Source organism: Grammomys surdaster, unplaced genomic scaffold, assembly GCF_004785775.1.
Source record: "Grammomys surdaster isolate TR1022 unplaced genomic scaffold, NIH_TR_1.0 60, whole genome shotgun sequence".
In the NCBI taxonomy this organism is placed as follows: domain Eukaryota; kingdom Metazoa; phylum Chordata; class Mammalia; order Rodentia; family Muridae; genus Grammomys; species Grammomys surdaster.
Window position 1 is genome coordinate 963,233 of NW_021604562.1, and position 9,753 is coordinate 972,985.

General features: G+C 53.2%; 1 protein-coding gene across 2 annotated transcripts in view; it reads left to right on the plus strand.

Moving 5' to 3' along the window:
• The first annotated feature begins 3,190 nt into the window (after positions 1 to 3,190).
• The window catches only part of Elf4 (E74 like ETS transcription factor 4), a 42,661-nt gene continuing 36,098 nt past the window's right edge, over positions 3,191 to 9,753 (plus strand). The window contains exon 1 of one of the 2 annotated variants that reach the window (XM_028766509.1): positions 3,191 to 3,234. The gene's annotated coding sequence lies outside the window, so the exon portion shown is untranslated. Of the gene's footprint in view, positions 3,235 to 3,478; positions 3,550 to 9,753 lie in introns of those variants that run through there. The other variant, XM_028766579.1, reaches the window with a different exon arrangement.

Consider the following 9,753-nt stretch of genomic DNA (forward strand, 5'->3'; position numbering starts at 1 on the left):
CCACCTGGTGGGGGCTTACCCAGTGGGGACATGGAACAGAGGAGGCGAGTGGATAAGGGCTGGCAGGCCGAGGAGCAGCAAAGCTATTGGGCTAGGCAGCCAGAAATGTTCTTCAGGCTGCTCATGTCTCCCATGTGATACACAGCCATGGTGAGATCAGCCCAAGGTTTTCATCAAGTTGGGGGCGGGGTAGGATTTCCTTTGACTTCAACTAGAAGGGTGTGGGGCTGTGGTTAGTTCTGAGTGGCTGGGGGAAGGTGGGAACTTCTGGGATTCCCACAAGCTATGGGCTGCAGGTCACCAGCAAGCAATACAGCCAGACATTGTAAGTGGTCCACAGTATTGACCTCTTTCCCTGTCCTTCTCAAGAGGAAAAACTTGCCTCATACTCTCGGCCTTTAGGCTTCAGCCTTAGTTAACGGCACATATATTTTCAGAAGGGATCCACTGTAAGTCCTCAACAGCTTCTGCCTTGGTTCTGCTACACTGTCTTCCAAGAATTGGTCTGAGAAAGCAAGAGGAGGTTGGAAATAGTTAACATTTACGGAGGGTTTACTAGGCACCAGGCCCTGTCACAGACCGTGTCACCTCACTCAGTCCTCATCGCAGCAGTGTTGCAGGGGTGGTTCTTAGCATTCTCAACATTTTAAAGATTTGTTTTATTTTCATGTGTACAAATGTTTTTGCCTGCATGTATGTCTGTGCACCACGTGAGTGACTGGTGCCCTCACAGGTCAGAAGAGGGCATAGATAGAGCCCACTGGAACTGGAGTTACAGATGGTTGTGAAACACCATGTGGGTGCTGGGAATCACCCACTTGTATGCTTTGCAAGAGCAACAAGTGCTCTTAGCTTCCAGCCATCTCACTGGAGCCCAGCACCCTCTCCTGTGCTTTAAAAGTAGGGTCTCACTGTGTAGCTCTGACTGACCTGAAATTGCTATTTAGATCAGGCTGGCCCTGACCTCAGAGATCCTTCTGTCTCTATCTCCCAAGTGTTAGAATTAAAGGCCTGTACCACACCCAATTCATTCTCAATTTTTCAAAATAATTTTTTTTACTACTTTATGTTTAGAAATGTTTTGCCTGCAAAATCATATACCAGATGTGAGCCTAGTCCCCTCAGAGGTCATAAGCAATCAGAACCACTGGGACTGTTGTGGGCCACCATTAATGGTGCTGGGAACCAAATCTGAGTCCTCTACAAGAGCACTAAGTGCTCTTAACTACTGAGCCATCTCTCCAGCCGGTTAGTGCTTTTGTTTTGTGTTTTGTTTTGTTTTTGAGAGCAAGGGTGTTGGGATGGGAATGTCTCACTATGCGGCCCTGGCTGGCCTGGAATTTACTGTGACTGTAAACTAGGCAGACCTTACTCACCTGCCTCTGCCTCCCCAGTTCTGGGATTAAAGACCTGAAGCACCATGTAGGGCTTACTGTTTTAACTTTTGTACCTACTTTGGCCTTAGTGAGCTTTGAAGCTGTCCGAGACCTGCCCCAGACTAGAAAGGAGAGCCCCACCAGCAGGAGTCCAACAGAAAGCTGTGTTCTTTCCAGAATCTAGAATCCCCTAAAGAGAATGTGCTCACTTGTAAAAGAAAAAGAAGTGGAAATTTGCTCTTGTTCCTTGCTCCGAGGACTTGTCTATGGGTAACAAGGAGGTTTCAGGAGCCACTACTCTAGTGCAGCCTCCAGATCTTTTACTGTTAATCTGTGATCCACAACCATGTTTGATGATGCCACCCACAACCCAAGCCCTGTGCCAGGAACCATCCTTTCCAAAGCTGGTGAAGCAGGCTTTTGGAGGTGGTTGAGTAGATCCTGAATTGAAGCCCCTTTAGCCAAGTGTCAGAGAATCCTCCCCGGAGCTCCCTTTAGCAGCTTTCTGCCAAGGTCATGTCTCTTTCCCACCACGCCCCGCCCCCTGCGTGCCTCTCCCGCAGCCCTCCCTACCCTCTCTTTAGTCAGCGTAGAGCTGTGAGAAATGACAATTTCCAGAAGACACTTTTCAGGACCTTAGTTGTGGTACCAGATGGGGGCTGGTGTGGATACGGAGGAGAAAACGGGCAAAGGGGAGCCAAACAGAAAATGGGTTGAAGTCGGCAGCTCAAGGACAGCCATTGCTTGACTTTATGTCGAAAACATGTGAACGTAGGCTCTCCCCGAACCCCAATTCTGGTTGGCTGTACACCTGCTGTGTTGGCCCCCCAAGTGCCGTAGGTCCGACTTCCTTGCAACCCTCCGGTCACATCAATCCAGGAAATCTCTGTCCAGAGACTCCACGGGGTGGGGGTGGGGTGGACATTGTTTGCGAACTGTACCCTCTGTCCATCTCTGTCCATCACTGCTAGGCTGCCTGGTTGCCACATTACACGCTTGATACTGTGGAGTGCTGGTGGCTTGGGGGGCAGCCGAGGTATCAACTCATCCGAGTACCGCCTTCCAGAATCCCCATGATAGCTCCACGGGATATTGTGTGGGACTTCCCGCCGAGAAGCGCCCAGTCAGAGCTGAGGGCCCCGGGCCCCGCCAATTATGAGCAGAGTGTGGGAGGTGGGGGGGGTGCTCGCTAGGGAAGCAGCTCGTGCGACGGGGCCCTGCCTTCTCTGACCTCCCCGCTGAGGTGGGGGACCGCGAGGCTCGCAGGGCAGGAGAGCCTGCGCGGGCCCCTGGCAAGGCTCCCCCTGCCGTGCTGGCGACCGTGGCGGGGTTGAGGTGGAGGGGCGCTGTTTCCACCCCGTGCCTGGTCCCTCCCAGCCTCCCTTCTCCACCCCGCCCGCTCGCCCGTGGTCCCTCCCGTCGGTCCCTCCCTCCGGCTCTTCAGTCCCTCCTCGCCCTGCCTCCTGCGCGCCCAGCCCAGCCTCCGCCCGCGGGGACGTGTGTGTGTCTGTGTGTGAGTGTGTGAGAGTGAGCGTGTGTGTGTGCGTGCGCGCGTGTGTGGTGTGTGTGTCTCCAGTGCGATTTCCCCTTTCTCTCGCTCGCCTCAGAGCAGCTCTCCAGCGGGCGCCCCCCGCCGTCCTTCCCTCGGCGCGGCCTCCCGGGGACCTCGGGACTCCCGTCGCATCGCCAGCACCCCGATTCCTCTTCAGCCGGGGCGCAGCCGTCTCACCTGGGGTTCGCATCTCGCTTGCCCTCCAACTTTGCCATTGGCGGCGGCGGCGGCGGCGGGACGTGTGGGAGAAGCCCAGCGCCTCGCCCGGCCGCCCGCCCGCCCGGACCAGCCTGCCCCGGCGCCGAGGTGAGTCACGGGCGCGGGCCGGCGGGGGCAGGCGGGCCCCGAGGAGAGCAGGAGGGCGGGCGGGCGGGAGGGCGGGCGGCCCCCGGCGGCCGCGAGGACGACCCGGCGCCGAGCTCAGCCGCCACTTCTCCTTTCCGCGGCGCCCAGCTCCCGGCGCCGCCGGCCGGGGCCCCGATTTCGAGGTGGGGGGGAGGAGAAGGCGGCCCGGCGGCCCTTGGGGACCCGTGTCTCAGGCCCTGGGACGGCGAGGGGACCACTCGCCGCCCGAGATCTCAGGAACCCGGGTCATCCGGCTGGAGGAGCGCCGGACCTCAGGTACGTCGATGGCGCCGCTTCTAGGGACGCGGGGCGAGACCTCGAAAAGTTTGCCTGCGTGAGGCATCAAGGGTGGCGGGGACCAGGAAGGGTGCGTGTGCCTCAGCCTGGGGACTGTGAGGTCACAAGCAGAAGTGAGCAGCGGCTGCCGGGCGGGCGGGAAGGCGCTTTCCGTCGGCCTCGGGACAGCAAGGGTTCTGTGGAAAGGCCGTTAGGGACTGCGGCGCCGTCCCCACCCCATGCTGTTCGCCGATCGCAACGCCCGAGGGCAGGAGGCTCAGCGGACTCTGGCGACTCCGGCCAGGTTGAACCGGTGGCCCTTAGGGCTTTTACAGCCAGGCACTGAAGACAAGCACACACACAGTCTCGATCACACACACTCCACACTCACACACACGCCGGCGCGTAAACCTATGACTTGGAGACCTGAACTGCCAAAATAGAGACCTCTTGGCAGGGGCTGGAGTTTCCGTGTCAGCCAGCCGCCAGGCTTCCCGCTCCCTCCTTCCCGCTCTCCAAGGTTCTCCCGCCTCTTGGCTTCCTCTCCTGCTATTTCTGAGGGGACCCAGCAACCGCACAGCGCAAAGGTCCCCCCACCCCCCAATGCCAGAGTCCGCCTTTGGCGGTTCAGAGACTGCTGAGCTGGCAACCGCTTTATGAATTCCTGCCCCTTCCACCGTACCCCTAAACTTTGATGCCCTTTCGTTGGGAAGTAGACCTGGGACTTACATGTCCTGATGTAAGAGTTACCTCCTGATCCCTTGGCACCTCAGCTTAGTGGGGCTCCCTCGGGTACCCCCAACCACCACCGCACCCCAGCTAAGGAGCTCCGGGATTTGATAGCCCTTTGATTTCTGCCCCTCATCCCTCTGCCTGAGACAGAGGCCTGTCAGGTCCTGCAGCTTCTTCTAGTTAATGTTTGACAGTTCATTGTACCTAATCATTTTAATTAGCTCTTAAAGTGGGGAGTAACAGTTAACCTTGGACTTCTCGATTTTGGCCTGGTGGGGCCTCAAATGGGAGGAGTTCTGAGGAGGTAAGAGCGGAAGTGAGGTCACCACCCCTGGCCTGAGCCACCACAGCTGGCTCCAACAGCTGGTGGGCACACCCATTAGGGACTCAACTCCTGTGAGCTGACCCTTGCTTGGCCTCTAAATGCCAGGATGAAAAAAGGTGAAAGGAACCTATCTTTCTCTTCCCCATTTTGGGGAAACAGGGTTCTTTGGCATTGAAAATGCCCAGAAAACTTGTAGGCCAAGTAAGAATATTAGTCGGTTCCAGGATTTCCCCAGTTAAAAAGTGCTTCCTTGACCCAGTGCAGAAAGAAAAAATGTAGGTGAGCAGGCAGGCGCTCTCTCTAGGTGTGTGAAGACAATCAACAGCAAACCCGAGCTGTAAGAAGCTGCCTTGCATATGGAGGTCTCTGAAGCTGGCTTCAAAGCCCATGCATGATCTCTTGTGGGGTGTGTGTGTGTGTGTGTGTGTGTGTGTGTACGCACACATGTGGCTATGAAGCAGACACCACCATTGCCACCCTTACCCAGCCTCTCTCTGTGAGCTGAAGGAGTGGCTTGTTTGCAACTATGCCTGGCATTCCTCCCTTCATGGTACTGTTTGCTGGCTACTCAGAAACTAGTGCCCACCCCTGGTTAAGCTGGGGGCCCCTGATCCAGCCTTCTTCACATAGTGCTAAGTGACAGTGCAATAGCTTCAACCTTCTCTGCTATATTATATTGGGACCTAAAAATAAGGGCCCCATGGCCCATCATGGGGCTAATTGATAACATACTCAAAATGCCTCTAATACTGCAAACATTTAGGGCTTTGGCCCCCAGAAAGGCCCAAATCAGCCGCTTGCTGAGAGTATGGCTTGTCTAGGTTGCCCTTTACTTTTGGCCTTGGCCTTGGGTGTCACACAAGTGCCTCCCCAACTTTCTCATTTGCTTCCATTCACGAGAGCCAGCCTGTCTGGGTTGAAAGTCCAGCTTTGTCATTTACTAGTTATGTGGCCCCAGTCAGTTTTATGCGTTAGTCACACTAAGTGGCAAAAGAATTAAGTTATAAAATTGGATAGGAATAAATACATTCCTAACTCTAGGTTGCTGATGAGGACACTGGGAGGTACAGGGCCCACGTGGAACTGGCATTGTGATATTGTCGAATACAGTACCTAAAATTCAGGTTCAACTCAGCAAATGCAAAAATTTACTGAGAGCTGGTCCTAGTACTAGACTGGCCCCGATGAAGTGTTGGTCGAGAAAATACGAGGGTGAAGACAACACTGGCCTTACAGGGTTGTATGGTGGCTGAAATGGGTGGTAGGTTATAGGAGTCTGGGAAGATTGGATATGTTGTCTGTATAAATAATAGAGTTTAAAACCAAACTCGAGGACTTGAAGAGATGGCTCAGCAGTTATGAGCACTGCCTGGTTTTGCAGAGGACCGGGGTTTGATTCCTTGCACCCACATGGTGGCTCACAACCATTTGTAACTCCAGTCCCTGGAATTCTGACATCCTCTTCTGACCTCCTGGGGCACCAGGTATGCATGTGATGCACAGACATACATGCAGTCAGAACACACATACACAAAATAAATGTACAAAATAAAAAATAAAATAAAGCCAAACTCAAAGTCCTGGACTAGGATGGCGAGCCAGGTGCCCCAAACTGAAGGCTTCTCCTTACTTGGAGATGGTGCCTAAGTTCTGGTCTGAATGCTATCTGTCCCTCTGGTCTTGGTGAGGGAGAGGGAAGGGAAAGTAGACCCATGCACAGGCTCAAAGTGACAGGCATTTTGGACTGTGATTTCCTGTGTACCAGGGGCAGGGTGGCATTACTTATGGCCCCTCCCAAATACTCCTAAAGCCCTCAGAAATGGCAGAGATCGCACCTGGCATGCCTCCTCCACATCCTTGAATCCTCTGCTGAATTAGGAAGAGCCTTAGGCAACCCTTGCTACTCTGTTCTGGGCCTAACCCCAACCTGGCCTTGGTTATCACTCTTGGTTTTCTAAACTGCAAAAAGGTTTCTGGCTTTGCTGCCAATTTATTCCCTTTGTGGTTCTCAGAGTGAAAACTAGTTCTGCAGGGGAGAAAAGAAACCCATGAAAGGTACCCAGAATCCCATGGGCGCTTTCCTAGGGGTCAGGGGCTTTTCTCATCAACACCAACCTGCCTGCAAATCTCTGGCTGCTGAGCCTCGTGTGTCCTGTAATAGCGGCTGTGCTGCTAATGCCCTGTAGCTTGGGCCCCAGCGCTGGTTGCCAAGAAACTGCTAGTCGGGGTGCTTATGAGGGTTCTGACCTCATAGGGGCTGCTGAGTTTCAATTCAGCAGACATTTATTAACACCTACTGTGTGCCCAACCTGTGCTATGAGCTGTGGGGGAGCAGAGGGAAGGAGGTGGAGGGGCAGAGATGACTAAGACACTGAAACAATCAGAGGCGAGGACGAGCAGCCAGGCCAGGAGCTGGTCAGGTGCTAATTGTACTTCTTGGAGCAGAGGCCAGGCAGCCAGGACTCTGAGGTCAGCAGCAGCTAGAGGAGGGAGGGAAGGCTTTGTGAGGGATTCGGGTGAGAGCTAGACCTTGAAAGGGGGCGGGGGCAGCGAGGGGGAGATGTGGCTCGGCAGAAAAGGGAGAAAAGACGCCTTTCTCTCTATTCCCTGGCCACGGACTGACCTTCGAAGCCTGGATGATTGTTTGGTAAATGCATGTCACATAAAAGAGCAGGTCAGTGAGTGTGGGTGGCTTCATGCAAGCCTCGATCTCCACTTCAGGACGTACAAAATGCTTGGCCTAGACAGTGAGCCCAGCCTGTATTGAGAATACACAAAGGGTAGCCAGGCTTCCCCCACCACCCAAGCTGAGAGGATTTCATTATGGACTGCACTCTCCAACACAGGCCAGCTAGGAGAGGAGGGAGGGAGGCTGGGAGGGAGTGACATGGGGGAAGAGAGAGGTAGAGGACATCAAAGCTGACATGTCACAATTGTTCACAGGAGATATCTGTTGCCTAGGTCCCACCTTGTTCCCCAGGTTTTGAGACTTCTCTGGGACCCTGGTGGTAGAGAGCAGAGATTTTTAACACAGTCCCCCCACCCCCCCAGCCAGCTGCGAATTGAAGTCTAGAGAGTCCCACATTTCTGCCTGGACACAGAAAAAAAATCACCATGTTTTTGTTCTTCTTTTGAGTCTTCCATGGCTGGATAAGAAATGAGCTTTTGCCTCTTGTTAGGCTCAATTGGATAAAAACACCTGGACTACCACACACCCCCCCCCCTTCACGCACACGCGCGTGTGTGCATACGCACACTCCACACACACACACACACACACACATATACACACACATACACACACAGCTTCTTGCTGCTTTTGGCTTTGCCTCTCCTCGGTGCATTTAAACACCTAAGGAGCGTTACTTGAGTGTCCCAACTTGGGCTGGGAAACTGTGTCTTATGGTGAATTTCTTGACAAAGAATCTGTTCCCAGATGAATGAAGGGGCTCAGGCAGCAGAGATGAGGGTTTCATGCAGTAAGGGTCTTCAAGGAAAGTGATGGAACATTTCTCAGAGTGGCTAAGAAGAAACAAAGTAGCCCAGCATTGTACCTTCAACACTGGTACTCAGGAGGCAGAGGTAGGTGGATCTCTGAGTTCAGCCTAGTCTCTAGAGCAGGTACTAGGACAACCAGAGCTACACAGAGAAACACTGTCTCAAAAGAGAGACGGAGAAAGGGGGAGGGTGTTAAGTAGCTGGTGAGAAAGGGGGAGGGTGTTAAGTAGCTGGTCGGAGTTGAACAAGCTTTGCCTTAAGTTCTTAATTTTGGATGGGCTGTGTCTTGCCCAGTGCTGATACTTCATGCCTCTTAGTCTACCTGCCCTTCTGGAAGCTTCCTGCCTTCTTCTAGTCTGACCCAATATCATTCTCAAGAAGACAGAAATGCTTCAGACTAGAAGAAGGCAGGAAGGGAGCACAGTGTGTCTGCATTCTTATCTCAGACCTGCCTGGTTCTGTCTGTAGGACAGTGGACTCCTTGACTTAACCTCTCTGGGTCTCACTGTGTGTTTCACAGGGATGGAGTGACAACTGAGCTACTGTATGTAAATCATTGAGCATAGGGCTTTTCGAAGTGTACCCACCAGGAAGTGTTCCCTCGGATTCGTTTTAGTCCTGGGCTGAGATTATTGCTGGTCAGATCTTTTTTTTCACCATTCACGTACCCTAGGCTTTGCCAAGATCCCAGAATGAAACACCCTGTCAGAAGTGCAGGCAGGGCATGCCAGCCATTCCTGAAAATACCTGGGTGGTTTTTACAGCTTTTTCTGCTAACGTTTTTGTTAACTCTGCCATCATGAAGGATAAAGAGGGTATGGAGCAAGCACCATGTGCTCACATGTGCGTACGTGCATGGCGCCATGCACTATCTACAAAGCCGTTCTGAGTGGTAGACAGTTCTGTAGTTAATAGTGGAGCTTGAGGGGCTGGAGAGATGGCTCCGTGGATAAGAGCTTCCTTGTTCTTTGAGGTGGCCGAAGCTGCAGTCCCCAGTACTCATGTTGGGCAGCTTGCATCTGCCTGTGACTCCAGCTTGAGGGGATCTGACATCTTCTGGTTCTGCAGGCACCCTCCCCCCACACACACATGCACATAAGCACGCACACAGCACACATAAATGACTTGTAAATCTTTTTTAGACACTAGAGCCTGAGCCATCAAGGTAGCTCAGTGGGTGAAGGTGCTTGCTACCAAGCATGACAACCTAAGCGCAGTCCCTGGAGCCCACGTGGTAGGAAGAGAGTACCATCCTTGCAAGATGCCCTCTGGAACCCTCCCCCAACCCCCACACCATGCATTGAATGCATGTGTGTTCGCACGCGCGCCCATACGTGTGTGTGTGTGTGTTTGCGCGCATGCATGTGTGTGTGTACAAACAATGTAAAAACAGTTTAGAGGTGGGGTTTAAGTTTTTAATATTTGTATTAATATTACCATGGGTGTTTTTTTGGTCTTCATTATTTTCACTTTTAATATCCACTGAAGAAATCAGAAGTGAGCTGGGCGTGATGGTGCACAGTTGTTGTTTCAGCACTTTGGTGGCTGAGGCTGGAAAATAGAGAGTTTTAGACTTGCCTGGCCAACATAGCAAGTTCCAGGTCAACCCCAGCTACAAGCTGGGAGGGGAGGGGAGGGGAGGGGGAGGG